Source organism: Tenrec ecaudatus, chromosome 17, assembly GCF_050624435.1.
Source record: "Tenrec ecaudatus isolate mTenEca1 chromosome 17, mTenEca1.hap1, whole genome shotgun sequence".
NCBI lineage: Eukaryota > Metazoa > Chordata > Mammalia > Afrosoricida > Tenrecidae > Tenrec > Tenrec ecaudatus.
In genome coordinates this window covers 48,422,902-48,440,793 of record NC_134546.1, presented here as the reverse complement: position 1 = coordinate 48,440,793, position 17,892 = coordinate 48,422,902, and the positions used below count along the sequence as shown (strand labels likewise).

Genomic DNA, 17,892 nt, shown 5'->3' with positions numbered 1-17,892 from the left:
CAATAGATGAATGTTCCCTCCCCTCTCCCACATATATTGTTCACTTACCCCCCTCACCCTCCCTGTGTACCACCCCCACTTGTACCTCCCCTATAAACCCTTGCCTCAGTACTTATCTCTGTGCATCTACTCCTTCTGTGCTTCCAAACTGGAAAACTCTACAGAAACAATAAATATAGAAACAAAAGAAAGAGTAAGGATAAAATTATAATACAAAGATAAAAATACAAATAATGATGAGGAAAAAATGCCATAAATATTTAAAAGGTCAGGGAAGAAATTTTTGTCATGGAACTAGCAAGAAATACTTGCACCTACAAGAACTTCAGGTTGAGTCAAGAGGGAGGTCAACTGACCAAGTATCAAGTTCAATCCAGTATAATCACCGTTACAATGATCTCTATCTGATAGTAAAGCTGTCTCTTGTCCATGGCTAGTGGGAATCTGCCAGGAGCTTAATCTAACTAGATACCGTGCAGATGGATTTTGGGGCCCCTTTGTCCTCCATAGCATCTGTTTTTTAGGCTCTGATACTTTTCCTTTTGTCGCATTTGAATTTTATTATTGTTGACTTTGGATCACACAAGCTGGGGTGCTTCTTCTATGTGGACTTAGTAGACTCCTCACTTAGATGGCTCCTTGTTTGAATACAATCCTTTAAGGCCCCAGACACTATTCTGATAGCCAGGCCCCATCTGCATACTTCATCACACTTTGTTGTAGCGCCCTTATCTTCAGTGATCATTTCATGAAGACAAATATCAAACAGGGACATGTTATCAGAACTAACTGTTCTTGGATTGGGCTAGAGTTCAGTGAGGACCCAGAATCCATGTGATTGTCTCTTGGATATGCGTAACTTGGGTTTAGTTTGACAATCTTTTTATGACAAACTCATAACCTCATAAGACCAACGTGATTGGGTTTATTGTGCCAACTAGGACAACAGGAACATGTGGGCGGGGTTTGGTCAGGTAACAGCTTAATTGGAGGATGCGGGAGATAGACCAGCTATCCTGAACCAAGCTGCATCTGAAATGAGGCGTGCGAATGAAAGCAAAAAGAGACCAGTACCAAGTATGGGATTGGGAGGACAACAGTCTGATGGACTGAAGCCTCGAATATATTCAAAGCTTTGTTCATATACTATTCATACAAGGGAATGATTACAAAACAAAGGTCAAAGCACTTGCTTCGAAAAACATTCTTAACTAGGCACACTGCAAACTTTTCTTAACAAGGCACACTGTCTAAACACTTGAATAATAAAAACACTACATTCTAAGATAAGCACAAGGACATGCAGGCTTCATAAGAATGTCAAGGAGGTCATAAAGAACTGAGTTATCTCACAATGTATTTAGCTACAAGATCAGCAGAGGCACAGGGGACTGGTTAGTCACATACCAGGAAACACCTGGACCAGTCAACCGCCTCCTACAGGAGGAAGACCAAAATAAATGAAGACAGTGGTATCCCATCTCTCTCTTGCTCCCTGGTGATCAGACCAGTGTGCTGCTGTTCTAGCTAGTTCCCTGCCTCAACTAGTTCTCTGCTTGTGTGCTATACTACCTGTGGACCAAGCCAACCCATACATCTTGTTGCTAGAGCTTGAGGCTCCTTTGAAACCTGCTTTTCCACACTGCTGGTGCTTACATTGCTTGAGCTCCAGGCTGGTAGATCCTGTCGCAGCGTTTGAGTTCAAGCTCCTATCAGGGCCTGATTTGCCAAGGACTGTTGCTGACCTACCCAGCTGTCTACTGCCTGCAGGCACACTCTGCCTGCCCTGTCTAAGGGAAGATTCCACTGACTGCGTCTTTGACATTGGACCCGGCAGCCCACATGAGTTAAAGGACTTCCAGTACATTAACTATTCCATGAAAGTGAGCTGAACTCAACCCTCTGTACTGCCGTGTGGACTAATTAGCTGTTATATTCTTTAATGCTGTATACACCTACCTATCTATTGATCTAAAATCATAAGTGTCCTGGTTTTGTTTCTCTAGAGAATCCTACCAAACACCCCCAAAATAGTAATGAACCAATAAGCACTCAACAAAAGACAAACAAACAAGCGAAAGCAAGCAAATTAAGGCAGGAAAACAAAAACCCAAAGAGACAGAAAAGTAAAACATTGTCAATTATCCCCCTAGAGTACAAGGTAATTGAGCTTACAACTCCATCATGTTTTCCAATGACACAGCACTCTGGACACTGTGGGTACGAGGAGTCTATGCAAGCACACTTCCACCGTGAGCCACAACCCATGAGTTCTTCCTCCACACAGTCCAGTCTCCCCTTCCATTGGGCTCTGTTTGCCCTAAGCTTGGGGGTTGGTGCCAGGGGGATAATTCCTGGATCAACTCTTTCAAGTTCAAATCCCTACTCAACAGATCAAAATATGTCATGTGACTGCATGAGGGGCATCGAGGTACTAAATATACGGTGACTTTCTATTGGATACCCATCCAACTGGGGGTCCCCCCAGGGTCCAATGATTGCCACTTCCACAGGTCTGGGCAGTCACTCTGCTTCCTCTCCCATCTGAGTATCCCAGTCCTCAGTCCAGGGGTGTGGGCACCTTGGAGGAAGGACTCAGTTCATTCTGCCTATGTTAAGTCCTTCTGGTGTAGTTCCTGGTGTAGTTCCTCAAGTTTGCATCCAAGGTCACCATGATCTCTCGTCCATGGAGTGTTTTACTGAGAGTTCGAGAGAAACATATTCATAGTGTCCACCCAGGACCATAAAATCCGGATCATTGCCCCCCTAGGCTCCCTACAATCAATGTTTAGCATCCGTTCCCAATGTGAAGTTACTTCTCCTCAGTCACCGACCATACTCACCAGCCAAGCTATCAGGGTCTCCTGTGAAGTGCAGGTGCTCCCCTCCCCTGCTCGTGGCTGGATTCTCTGGCAAGGCTCTCCTTCCCTTCCTGTGGAGCATCCATTGATTTGTCCCAGCCTTGCCTCGGAGTTGTACAGCCTCAAGTGGATGGTCCCCTCCCATCTCCCGCTCTTGAACGAGTGAGCCCAGACAATGAGAGGGTCCTTCCTTCAAGCTGCCTTTTGTGAGGTGTGTAAACGGGAGGTGGTGTATGATCCATGGCCAGTAGGCAGCCTCCTCCCCTTTTGTTCAGGAATTGGTCCTTAAGATGTGTTTAATTGGCTTTTCTTTTATACTAGTGGACTTAAATAATACTTGTCCTTTTTCGATAGACTGACTTCACTCAACATTAATGGTTTCCAGGCCCTTCCATCTGCTGCAGTGTTTAATACTTGCACCACTGTTTTTTTATAGAGATGCACAGGATCCCATTGTGTGTATGTACCAGTTGTTGTAGATTTGGGTAATTATCCACTTGTCCAATGTGTCACTGATGCACCTCTCAAGCCGTTAGGCATTTCGGGTGTATCCATCCTTCACTTTATCTATATGGTGCTTACTAATCTTACCAGACTAATAAACATGTTCAAATGGAAGGTTTATAAACTTCTGTACCATCATATCTAATATTATCAGTTATACCAGTTGGTGGCAGAAATGGATAGCCAGTCCTTGCTCTCTCATATAAATCAGAGCAAATGGCGACCCACAGCTTTCCAACAGAATTCAACCAGAATCCATCCATGGTGGCTTTACACTTTGAGAGCACTTTGTAATTCCTCAATAGAGTAGAGACTCTTGCTCTCAGACTTGACAGTAAAATAAATTAAAATAACTAAATTCTGCATTATTTCCTGCAAACAGAGGCCTAACTGTATTTGTCATTTTCACCCATTAGCCTCCAGTTGCACATTTACAATGCAGTTTGTTTTCTGGGGCTGAAACATTTGTATAACTTTTTTTTATTGTCATCTAAGCAAGCATGAAAAGAATTAAATGAAGCTTTGTGTATTAAATTCTTATACATTACCCCATAAGACAATATACCACATTTAATTTCACTTGTGGTTAGTTTCAAATTGCTGTAAACCCTATGCGTGTAGAAAAGGTATATTGCCTTTTTATGCAAACTTTAATTTTTAAAGAAAAAAGGGTTTCACCCAACCAATATTTTTGTTAAGGTGTTACCTTATCCATAATGTTGTATGATCTATAAAAGTGTTCTCCATAGAAGTCCTTGACCACCATATTATATACCTTGTGTGTTTGTTTCAGGATTTCAAGTTTTTCTTGTTTGGCTGGTTGTTTTAGGTGAATGCAAATGGATGAAGGCAAATGTGTATACAAAGTTAACTGTTTAGTGATGGAGAGATACAGTCTTGGATTAGCTTCCTTTTGTGTAAGATGATTTAAAGGTTATCTCTCCATGCATCTACCCAAGAATTATGTGAAACTAAAGAATCTCCCCAGCTGACAACCATTCAATGGTTTCTCCCCTAAAAGCATGTTACATTGAAGCAAGCTTAAGCAGAAGGGTAGCAAAATCACACAATTGTAAAAAGAGATGATAGGGGATTAATATCACTGGAGGCTGAAAACCAGATGACATGATCCATTGCGTATGGAAGTTTTTATTGACTCTTTCTGAGCCTCTGCCCAAAGTATATACATGGACACGTACATAGTTCAGCTTCCATACTCAATGTTAGTTTGTCTAATTATTTAATTATGTTAGTTTATCTAATTATTCCATAAAATGTTAGTTTGTCTAATTATTTATGGTAACTGCTTATGCCTGGGTTATTTCATGTCACATCCTCTGGACAAATGTTAAAATAGAGTTTTCAGATACAGAGACAGGTTTTTAAAAATCAGAATAGAATAGATAAAATAAAGTCATATTGTAATAGCCCCCAATAAAATGATTCGTGTGATATACTTAAAATAATAAAATAAGCTCATATTATTTTGTTGGCAATAAATAACTTGAGGATGCTTTCCCCCTTGCTTTAAATTCTTTAAATGCTGTTTTAAAATAATTATAGTGTGGTACATGAATTCCATAAATTTTCTGTTTTTATGTTTATCTAGTATGGATGCATTCCTTCAAACATAAGTGCAGTATATCAGCTCTATGTTAACAAGAAAGGATATTAGTCTTCATTTGTCAATGAATTATTGGATGGATATGATTTTGAAAATATGGTGATATATTGCAAAAAACCCCACAGCCTTTATATCCATGTTGCCAAAATTTTAGCATCAGTTGATAAGAATTCAAAGAATAGTCACAAAATAAGATTAATGAAATCTCATAAAATAATATAGATGGTCTCCCTTTAGAATTCTGTCTGAAGCTGGGTTTCCTTGGAGTGGAGCTTATGTCAGAGAGTCCCCTCAGGGTGATCTCAGGGAAAGAACTGAAGACAAGCTATGGTCTCGGCCCAACATAGCTTGCCTTGGCCCATGGAAGCCTAAAGTCCATTGTATATATCACCGCACCCCACTAAGAAGGAACTAGTTTCACACTCATCTGTCACAAGCTAAGTCTCAAAGACCAGGACTTCATTTGGGAAGAGACCCTGTTTCCAGAGAAGGAAGGCTATAAATGGTTCTTACCAGCTACACACATGGTAAGGGCCTCCTAGCAGGCTGATTTTATAATTGTATCTACAAATGGGAAGTGGGCAGAATTCGGTTCAAAGTCTCTCGTGGAAAGTTGGATTTTAGGCAGTTTTTTATATTGGATGCCCTTCCAGAAGTGGCCTACAGCTGGCACTGGGAGCCCTCTCATCAGCACTCATTGCACCTTGAGAAGTGGGTGACACACTGCACACGGTGCAGTCACAGGCACTTAGAAACAGCTAGCCCCCCGCCTTCTGCACGGCACACCAGAGAAGAAGCTAACAATGATGGGGAAGAGCAGAGAAAAACAGGGGGGAATCAAAATATAAAAGAAGTCAAAGCGGCTCTGATAGGCTCCCCAGGTCATGTGGTTGTTGTTGTTATTAGGTGTCATCGAGTTGGTTTCGACTCACAGCCACTGGCTGTCCAGTTTAACCATCAGCACAGCCTCTGGGCAGCCGTGACGGCGAGCAGACCACAGCGAGTTTCCACCTGGGTGCATTCTTCTTTACACTATCCAGTGTCTCAGACATTTGCTCAGTATGCAGATTGAATAATTTTGGTGAAAGCATGCAACCCTAACAGACAGCTTTCCTGATTTTTTAAGCAGGCACCATCCCATGATTCTGTTCGCACAACTGCCTCTTGATCCTTGTGCAGGTTCCCCAGGAGTACAATGGAGTGTTCTGGAGTCCCCATTCATAGTCTGTAATGATCCACACAGTTGAATGCCTTTGAAAAGTCAACACAGCACAAGTTAATATCTTCGGACATGCTCTGCTTTCAGTCATGATCCATCGGACAAGAGCACTGATAGCCTCGTTCCGTGTCCTCTCTGAATCCAGCCTGAAGCTGGAATATCCTTTATGGCTTGAATGTAACCCCTTCCTCTTGATTGGGCCATTCCCAGCACAGTAACCTCTATGGTTCTGATTCAAAGTGTCCGGTACCAGTCCATCTGCACTCTAATTATTTCTAACCAATACCTAGGATCTCAATGTTTATGCATTATATTTCATTTTTATGACTTCCATTTTGTACATTTCAAATTCCAATTATTAGTAGCTTTAGAAAAATGTTTCCAAGAATGGAATCGTAGATTTGACAAATGTATTAAATGTAATGGAGAGCACTTTGAGGGTGATAAGGTTGTCTTGTAAAATAAAGTTAAATACATAGCTTTGAAATAAAAACATTTAGGGGGTTACCCCATAGGCTCAGGGTTTCACTTGTCACTATAAGACTAGATATATTTTTTTAAATAGATTATAAGACTAATCTATTTTTTAAACTGGTTTTGAGTTTGGTTATATTTTTTCCCCCAGTCTATCCAGGACCCTCTATTGTGATCCCTTCTAGAATGGTCAACAGTCATAGGTTGGCAACATCTACTTCTTCTGGTCCAAGTATCAGAGCAATGGTTTTGATGATCCATTAACCCTTTGAACGATATTTCCCTTGTGTCTTTGAGTCTCTCCGCTCTTCTTTGCTTCAGCTAGGGAAAGGCGTCTTTCAGGTAGGGATGTTGCATCTTTTATGACTACTCACAAGCTTCTAAGAACCTAATCCCGATGATAGGAACCCGGGGGCATAGTGTCATACTCTCCGGGCGACTAAGCAGAAGGTCAGCAATTAGAAACCAGCTACTGCTCAGGAGAAAGCAGAGGAGTTTTGCCCCCCTGAAGATTTACACTCCTGCAAACTCCCAGGGGAAGTGTTACTTTAACCAAAGTAGGATGTAGAGCATTGTCTTTGTAGACTGTGTTATGCCATTTGACCTTGGTGCCCCCTTTAAATATAGTCTTAAGCCTCCAGAGTGAGATACTCATTTCCTCAAGGTGTTTGGTGAGGACTAGGAAGCACATATACCTTTGCCTTCTGTTTATTCTATTATATACATAGATATATTTACAGCATATTCAGAAGCATATGTAGAAATATCATCTGCCAAATCCATTTATGTACATGAGTGTAGTCCCTTTCATTTACTTATGCCAATTCATCTTGTCTGTCTATGCATCCATTTTTAAGTTAATGCTTATTATTATAATTATCCTTAGTGGTTCCAATCCACCAGCCCTTCTGTGGGAGAAAGATGAGACTGCTCCTGTAACAATTTATAATCCAGGAAACCCTAAGGAACAGTTCTACTCTCTCTTATAAAATTGTTATGAATCAGAGTTGACTCAATGACTGGATTTCATTTTGATTTTATTATGTACTTAATGATTTTCCCTTCTTTCTCTTCCATTCCTGATAACCAATGAATCTTTTTTCCCTGTATGGAAACTTTTCCCTAACATTTTATAAGAGTGGATGCATATTGTATTTGTCCTTTTGTGACTGATATATTTCACTCAGTATAATGTCTTATAGGTCTATTTACTTTATAACTTTTCAGGGATTATTTATTATTCTTTAACATTGCCCAGTATTGCATTTTGTGTTTGCATAATTTTTGCATATCCACCCATTAATTGGCATTAATGTTGTTTCCATCTCTTTGCTATCATGAATAATATTCCTATGTGACTAATAACATGACTGTGCATATATCTGCTCATGTCCCAGCTGTTATTTCTTTAAGACACATAACTAGTAATGGGATTGCTATATGATTGTATCCACAGATTTTATTGCTCTTTTATTTTAACAAATTTGTGTCTATTTATCTTTATGCTGAGAATCCTGTAGTATGGAAGTGTAGGATATCCCTCTTTGTGGTCTCTCTGCGCTGTTTTCTGTGGAGTCCCTCTGGTGCATGCTACTTGGTCGTCATCTTGCTCCCAGTGTTTTTATTGAGATTCTTACTAGTTGCTCTGGCCCTTCTTGAGATCGGTGAATCGGTCTTCTATTGTTATTGCTTCATTGTACATGTCTCCTTTCAACCCTTTAAGAATTTGATTAATCTCCGGATAGGGCAAGATATGACAAAATAACAATGTATAAATTACCAAGGGCACATGAGGGAGGGGGGAATGGGGAGGGAGGGGAAAAAAAAGAGGACCTGATGCAAAGGGCTTAAGTGGAGAGCAAATGCTTTGAGAATGATTGGGGCAGGGAATGTGAGGATGTGCTTTGTACAATTGAAGTATGTATATGTATGAATTATAAGAGTTGTATGAGCCCCTAATAAAATGTTTTTTTAAAAAAACTTCAACCTTGCATAGACCATAGGGATTAGTTCAAATATGTTTTGTTTGGAATAAAGTTACACATATATGAAAAAGAAAAAAAAGAATTTGATTAATATATTTTCAGTACCTTTCATTGGGTGCATATATTTATTATGGAGTGTCTGCTCATTCAATTATCCCTTTAATCATTTTTAATACATTTCTTTGTCTCTCATAATGGATTTTTGCCTTGAGGTTTATTTAATCAGAAATTAATGTCTCCATTCATACTTTTTAAATTGTCTTTAGCTTGAGATGCTTTTTTAATTATTTGATTTTCAGTTTATTTTTGGTTTTGTGTCTAATGTGTATTTCTTGTAAGCAGCATGTGTTTCTTTCCAGTCAGCTGAGATAGAATTGATTCATTAGCTATGGTTTGAGGTTGGTTTTGGTTTTTTTTTAATATATTCACCTACTTAGGCTGGATTCTCTCATCAATGAAATGACTCACACAGTTGAAGCAACAGACAAGTTCAGTGTAGCCATTAGTCATGCATATTCAGGAGTTACATACATCACAAGGTGGGTGGTAATCACAGTAAAGTCCCTGAGCTCACAGGTGAGGAAACCCAACACCTGCATTGGAGGAAGATATAAAGTGGGGATGGGTGCGTAAACCAGAGGAAGTAGTCAAAGAATGTCTGCTTCTACCGGAAGACAGTAATAACCATGTCCTCTGTGGGAATGCTTTTAAAGCAAGATAATGTGCTTGAACTTTATCTCTATTTAGCTTTTAAGATTCCCTAATATAAGTTAGGGAATATCGTCCTGGTCATATTTCCCTCAGGATTAGTTTTCCACATTTTTACATGCACAGAACTGAACTCAACGTGGACTAAAGACCTAAATGCAAACCCCAAAGTTATCAAGATCATAGATGAGAAGACTGTAATAAATATAAGGCCCTATTGTAGAGAATTCATAGAAAACCATGTATGATGAAGGAAGCACACACAGAGGAAAACAGATACTGAGACTGTGGAAATTACGTCACTCATGCACATCCAAAAACTTCATCAGAAGAATAAAAAGAGAGCCACCTGAGGGGGAAATAATTTTTTATCAAGGACACAATAGACAAGGGTCTAATTACCAATATCTACAGCACCCTGCAGCATCTTAATAAGAAACTAAAAAATAACACAATTAAGAAGTGGGAAAAAAGACACGAGCAGACATTTCACCAAAAATGAAGCACGAATGCCTAATAAATACATGAAAAAATGCTTACAATCATTATCCATCAGGCAGATGTAAATTAAATCCACAGTGAGGTGCCACTCCCAATTAAAAACAAACAAACAGAAAATAATACTTGCTAGAGAGGACATGGAGAGATTAGAACTTGTTTATAGTGTTGGTGGAACACCTCTATACTTTCTTGCATTAATTTGACAGGTTTTAATCTGAAAGGCAAAGAACTGCCCTTGTAAGAACTGATACAGGAAATTTTCCCTTAGCATCAACTGACATGCTCATTATAAAGAGTCCAATCAATTAAGAAAACAGTCTGTTCAAAGCAGCAAGTCATAGATTGCAGCTCACAGTTGGACTATACTTGCATCAGCTCCTCATGTCAACAGTACCTTAAATTCGATGCCATTGGATACAATGTGTTGGTATCAATGTAATTGCCTTATACCCCAGGGTATGATTGACAATGTTTTTTTTTCTTTTGTTTTTTGTACTTTTAGGGTTTTTGTTTGTTTGTTTCTTGGGGGGGGGGGTTGTTGTTGCTGTTCTTCTTGGTTTTTGTTTCTGTCATAATATGACATCCAAAGTAAATCAGAGGAATTCATAACCTGAGTACAAGTAGATAGATTCTGGGCTCCCACTTAATTCTAGTCCAAACCCAAGAACAATCAGTTCTTATAACACAGCCCTGCTTAATACTCACTTTAATGAAGAGATCACTGAAGATTAGGGTTCTAGAGCAAAGTGTGGTGAAGAAGGCAGATGGTGCCTGGCTACCAAATGGAATAGTGTCTGGGGTGTTAAAAGCTTGTTTTCAAACAAGCAGTAATTTCAGTCAGCCGTCAACTAAGTCCACATTGAAGGAGCACACCAGCCTGTGTGTTGCAAAGATGATAACAGAATCCAAATATGATGAAGGGGAAAATATCAGAGTTTAATTGCGAACACCCAATTTGTAGAAGGCCATGGATAACAATGGGAGACCCAAACCCATTTACAGACTATCTGGTCAGACTAAGTCTCTGGCAGATACCCTGTGGCCACAGGAGAGTGACTCCAGCGGCTTTTCTATCAGAGATTATTGTAAACTTGTTTATGGCGGACAAATCAAGGTATACTATGATTCATGGTCAGTTGACCTCACTGTTTCTTTTGTAGGTTTTTATTAACAGTTTTATTGGCATATAATTCACTAACCATACAGTTCAATAGTTAAATAATATCAAGGAGAGTTGTGCAGTCTTCACCACAATCAATTCAAGAACATTTTTCTTCATCCCTGTCCTTACCACATTAGCTCCTTAAAGATTTTAAAGGAAGCTGAAATATGTATTTTCCAACAGTTTTATTAGCACATAGTTTACGTTCCATAAAATTTAATAGTTCAATTGTTCAATCATATCAATAAGAATTGTACAATTATTACTACATCAATTTTAGAGTTTTCTAAGCCCACACACACATGAATTGTATGCATTTTAGTTTTATCCTGTTAGGCACAGATATGATTTCTTATTGTTAGTTTGAAAATTATATATGGTTAAAGAGTTGTGTCAAAGTGTAAAGTTGACAAGGAGTGGTGTGGTAGTTACATAATTTGGTATCAAGTTGTGAAGGAGTGGAGTCTAGCCTATCAATCAGGTCACAGCTTGATGACCTCATTTGGAAGCATCGCAGAGTTAAATAGCTCACTAAAGGTTGGATACACACCCTCCCTGGAGATATTACTGACCACGAGCCTGATAGAGCTACACTGATGCAGCTAGGGCCCTAGAAGTGGAGGAGCCACATGGAGACAGATACCAGCACTGAAATCCTTACACTGCCACTGGATCTACAAGAATTTCCACCCACTGGCCCATGATCTTCCTGCATTCGGCATAATTGCATGAGTACATGAGTCCAAAGAAGAATTTATGGACTAGCATTGGACATATGGGCTAATATTAGACTTATGGACCTGATCTGGACTGGGCTGGCAGGTTCTCAATATACAAATTACTCTTTTATATAAAACTCTTTCTCATATACATGAGTGTCTATGAGTTTGTTTCTCTAGTCTACCCAGACTGACATACCAGTAAAAGGTGGTTGATTCAAATGAAGCTTTACCATCAAGTCTATACAAACTTATAGTGACCCTTTTGGGCAGGCTAGAACTGCCTGTGAGTTCTGAGACTGTAACTGTTTATGGGAGTAGAAAGCCCATCTTTCTCCAAAGAGTGGCTGCTGGTTTTGAAATGCAGACTTTGAGGATTGTAGTCCAATGCATAACCACTATGCTACCAGAGCTTCCTGGATTATTCCTAGTTCCCCAGGACTCCCTGGTGACTATCAAGCACCTGTCAGTAGCTGCCCTCCTCCAGTGTATCCCTGGGACAGTAGAAAACACACTTAGAAAAATCAACTGAGAGGGTGGCTTTCATAAGCAGATGCTTATTTTAGCCTGTTTTTTATTTTTGTTTTTTTGTACAGTAGACTTTCCCAAGGCAATACATTGCTTCATTTCTTGACTGTTACATCAATGGACATTGGTTGTGGCTCCCAGCAAAATGAAGTCCTAGACAACTTCAGTCTTTTTTACCTTTATTTCTATATTATATACATATTTGGTACATTTGCGAGGATTTGGGATTTATTAACATTGAGTTGTAATCTGGACTGACAGCTAAAGTCCTTGATCTTCAGCAAGTGCCCCAAGTGTCCCTTGAGGTCGGCGACATGGTTGTGTTATCTACGTACTGCAGGTTGCTATTAAGCTTTCCTATAATTGTGGTGGTCGTTCTTCTTCATACAGTCCACGGTCTTTTATTACTTGCTCAGCATACAAATTAAATAAATGTGGTGAAAAGATACAATTAAAATGCCCACCACTCCTGATTTTAAGCCATGCAGAATTCACTTGATCTGATTAAGAGTCTGCTTCATGATCCATGAGTAGATTCTTCATTAGTACAATAAAGAGTTCTGAAATTCCTACCTGTCTCAATGTTATCAATAGTTTTTTTATGGTCTACACAGTCAAATACCTGTGTATAATCGATAAAACAAAAGTAAACATCTTCCTGAAATTCTCTACTTTCAGCCACAATCCATCTAGTGTCAGCAGTACTGTTTCTCATGTCACATCCTCGCCTGAACCCCGCTTGAATTTCTGGCAGCTTCCTATAGGTGTACTGCTGAAACTATTGTTGAATGATCTTCAGCAAAATTTTACATGCATGTACTATAAATGATATTGTTTGATAATCTCCACATTCTGTGTGATCACCTGTCTTTTGAATGGGTAGAAATACGAGTATGAATATCTTCCTTTTCCTTGGCCCATTCGTTAGTCTTCCAAATTTCTTGACATGGACGAATGAGTACTTCCAGTTTTTTATCAGTTTGTTGAAACACTTAAATTGATATTCTGTCCATCTCTGGAGCTTTGTTGTTTGCTAATGCTCTCAGTGCTGCTTGGGCATTTTCCTTCCAACCCATCAGTTCTTGATCACGTGCCAGCCTTGAAATGGTTCAATATTAACCAGTTCTGTTGGTCTAGAGACTGTTTTCTTTCCATCTCTATTTGATGCTTCCTTCAGTGTTCAACACTTTGCTCATAGAATCCATTAATATCACAGTGACTCACGGTTTGAGTTTTTTCTTAAGTTCTTACAGCTTGAGATATGTTGAGCACATTATTCCCGTTTGCCTTTCTAAGTCCATGTCTTTGCACACAGAGTATATTATTATAATACTCTATTTTGCCTTCTCAAGCTTCCCTCTGAAGTTTTCTGTTTATCTTTTGCCTCATGACTTCTTTCATTTGTTTTAGCCACTGAGAAAGTTCCAAAGCCTCTTCTGACATCCATTTTAATTTTTTTCTTATTTGCTTGCTTCTTAATTAAGTTTTGCTTTCTTTGTGTATGATATTCTTTTCTAAACAGTTTTATTGATGTATAATTTACATATCATACTCTGTCCTCTTGGGTTGTTATGCTTCTGCCATGTGGATTTAGCTGACACCCCACTTAAATGGCTGCTTGTTTTCAGACAAACCATTAAGACCTTAGATGACCTGTTCTTTCTGATAGCTGGATACCAGCTGATATCTTCACCATACTTTGCTATAGCACCTATATCTTCAGGGGTCTCTACATGTGGAGAAGTATTGAGAAAGTCCACATCATAAAAACTAATTGCTCTTAGAGTAGGGCCACAAATAAATGTATGTTCAAAATCCATGTATATATCTAGGGTTTATAGGTGTTCCTGGTTCACTTTAGAGACATCGTTACATATATCATGTTCCTGATGTCCTCCCACAGCTCATCGGGTCTTCGGTCATTAGTGCTCAATGCATCAAACCTGTTCTCAACATCTCTCTAAGTTCAGGTGGAATATATGTAAAGTTATATTTAGATTTCTTCTATTATTTTTCTTCCACTTCAACTTGAAACTCACATAAGAGCAATTGAAGGTCGGTTATAGTCAGGCCCTGACCCTGTTTTGGCTGCTAATATGATAGCTTCTACATTATCTTTTTCCAAAGATGTTGTCCATTTGATTCCTGCGATTCCATATGGTGTAGTCTGTGTGTACAATCACCATGTATATTGTTGGAATAAAGTATTCACAATGAAGAAGCTGTTGGTCTTCCAAAATTCTATCACGCAGTCTCCAGCTTCATTTCTGTCTCCAAGGTCATAGTTTCTAACTACCCTGGCCAAACAACTGCAGTCGATGGAAAACATTAAGAGCGATTACTATGTCTTAATTGCCAAACCTCTGAGAATACTGGTCCTGTCAAGTTGACACAAAACCTTAATTATCACAGACTGCAAGCTCAGCCTTTGTTTTGTCTTAAGCAGCAACTTCTACCACAAAGTGGCAGTGGCTGGAGTGTCTAGGGGGTCATGTTATTAGTGCTTATGTAAGCTTGGGTAGCTGAAATCTGCACCGTCCGAGAAAAGAGATGGCATCTGGAAGCATCCGAGGACCTGTGCAAACACTCTGACCCTGCTTCTGTGTACATGGAGAGCCCCCCTGCGAACTTTAGCATCAACAGACTGATCCTCCTGGGCTCTGACTCATTGGCTGTAATGGAGTTCAGTGGTATTGATCGTTTTTTCATTTTAGTTACCCAACTGAAAATGAATGCGTCCTGGTGGCAAAGCGATGATGAGCTGAACTATGAACAGCATTGCCGGCAGTTTGGAACCACCAGCTGCTCCCCAGAAGAAAGAAAGGCTTCTCTACAGTTTCCCTTTAAGAAGCTCCCAGCAGCAGGTCTACTCTGTCCTCTTGGGTTGCTATGAGTTGGAATCACGTCCATGGCAGTAAGAATTTGTTTCAACTGTAAAGGACAGTATCATCTCTCAATCTTTCCTTTCTGCTGATTCTTTTAGTTACTGGGTGGAAAATGTGCCTCAAATTTTTCTTTGTTCTTACCATTTCAGCTGGACTTGGGCCAGTCTGCTTCCACGGTGTACTAAATCACCTTCTAATCTGTCTCCCTTCCTCCATTGTTCCAGTGTTTCTGGCACAGGTGTGAAGTGCCTCTGTGTAGGGCGCACTCTCTAGGCCTCTATGTAGGGCAGCCCTAGTTTTTCCTTAGACTCCCACTTAATGATCTACCTCTAAGCTGTCCTCTTGCTTAACACAGAAACAAAAATGCATGCGTTCCTTCATTGAACAAACATTTATTAAAGCTCCACCAGTGTACACTGGACACAAAATGAATAAGACAGTGTACTCCTGGCCAATTAGATTGTAAAAGAACTGGGTAAGCAAACATTTAAATAAATATACAAAATAAGAAACCACAGAGGTACACATAAAATAATGGGCTGTGGGGCATTAATTCCTCCTGGAACATCCCTATCTAGTAACACAGAAAAAAAAATACTTGAAGATAGGTCAAAGCCCTACATATAAAAATAAAATTATAATAATCATCAAAGAAAAAATGTATGCTCACTCAAACTCGCTACCATTAAGAAGATCCAGCGCATAGAAATCCACGTAACAGAGTAGAACTCCCCTGGGTTTCTGAGAATGCAAATATATACAGAAAACTTCATCTTTCTCCTTCATAGGGGCTGGTGATTTCACATTCCTGACCTTATGCTTAGCAACCTAACACTTAACCGACTAGGTTACAAAGGCTTCGGGGTCGGGTGGGGTGTTGGTGTTAGGTGCCATCAAAAGATTTCTGACCTGAAATGACTCCGTGCACAACAGAAGGAAACAGTGCCCCATCACGAACCATTCTTACAATTGTTCCTATGCGGTGGCCATGAGTCAATACGTCCTTGGGCTCTCCTCTTTTTCGCTGGCCCTCCACTTCACCAAGAATGATGTCCTTCTCCAGGGATTTGTCTCTCCTAACAATGTGTCTAAAGTGCCTGAGACAAAGTCTCAACATCCTTGCCTCTAAGAAACATTCTGCCTATACTTCTCCCAAGAGAAATCTGCTTATTATTTTGGCAGTCCATAGACTTTCAATATTTTTCACCAGCACCATAATTCAAACGGATTGATGCTTCATAGATCTAATGTCTAATCTTCATAAGCATATAAAGCAATTGAAAATTCATCGTTTGGATCAGCTCCACCTCCAGCCTCAAAATAGTCTCCTTGCTTTTCAACACTTTAAAGAAGTCTCATGCAGAGATTTACCCAAATGGAATGGGTAATTTGATCTCTTGGCTGCTGCTTCCATGAGCATTGATTGTGGATCCAAGAAAGACGAAATCCTCGACAATTTCAATCTTTCCTCCATTTATCATGATGTGGCCTGCTGATCAGGTTGGGAAGATTTGGGGTTTCTTTACACAGCCTAACACAATGTACAAATCAAAATTTAACTTGCCATGCCCGTTTCTTCTTTCGCTCACAAGAATTTGGAGCTAATTTAGGAGATCCTGCTTCCATAGCAACTGAGTAAAACCTCTGGAGACCATATTTGATCTCTGCTGCCTACATAAAGCAGGAGAATGTATCCCACAGCATCCAGAGTCCAATAGTCATAAGGCAGAGGTCAGACATCCCACCACTCTCCATCCTTATTTTTATTTCTACCTTATCAAACTATGGGTTTTTTTTGTTTTTGTTATCATTGAGTTTTTATCTTTTTCTAACTATTGATGCTGAATTTCTTTCATTGGGTTGGACTGAATAGGGTCTCTCCAAAATTCATGTATAACCTTATTTTGTTATGGAGTCCTTGCAGATGCAAGTAGGGTCAGTGAAAGAGCGGAAACCCCTCAGGGAGACGAACTGGCACAGTGGCTGCAGCAATGGGCTCAAACATCCCAACAAGTATGAGGAGAGTGAAGGATTGGGCCGATATAATTAGTTAAGGATCCCAACATGAAATCATCCCGGATTTAGTGTAGGCTAGAAACACAAAGAAGACCATGTCATTACAGAGAGGAAATAAAGAGATTAAAGTCATGTGGATTAGTATTAACAAGCCAAACTATGACAAGAAGTACTGTGAGACAACAGAAACTAGGCGAGAGGCAGAAGACAGTTTTCCTTTCAGAGCTTCCAGAAGAAATCAATCTTGAAGACTTCTTGGTTTTCAGCGTTTGGCCTCTTTAACAATGAGAGAATAAATTGCTGTTATGTCTAGATGTCACGTGTGGGGGCATGTGTGGTGAAAGCTGCAGGAAGCTAATAAACCTACCTTTAAAATCAGCTGGGTTCTGGCATACGGATTCCATCGGTCTTCCTGTGCCGAATGTTAGGTACCGTCCCTTTAAGTGAGCCATGCTTTCTAAGAGGCTTACTGCCATTCTTAGATCTTCAAAAAAACAGAACATTCTGTAATCTCTTGGCTTTATGTCAAGTCACCTTTGACTCATGGATACTTCATGTGTGTCAAGGTATGACTGCTCAATAATGTTTTCAATAGACTGATTTTTCAGAAGTTGATCACCAAGTTTTTGGTTAACACCACCTCTAGTGGGGACCGGTTTGGTAACTAACAGCTAATTGCCATCCCATACTGCCTTTCACTCCATGA

The 17,892-nt window shown here is 39.7% G+C and overlaps 1 pseudogene; it reads left to right on the top strand.

Moving 5' to 3' along the window:
- Window positions 1-15,355, top strand: part of LOC142430434 (myotrophin homolog) — a 30,378-nt pseudogene extending 15,023 nt beyond the window's left edge.
- The last annotated feature ends 2,537 nt before the right edge of the window (window positions 15,356-17,892 follow it).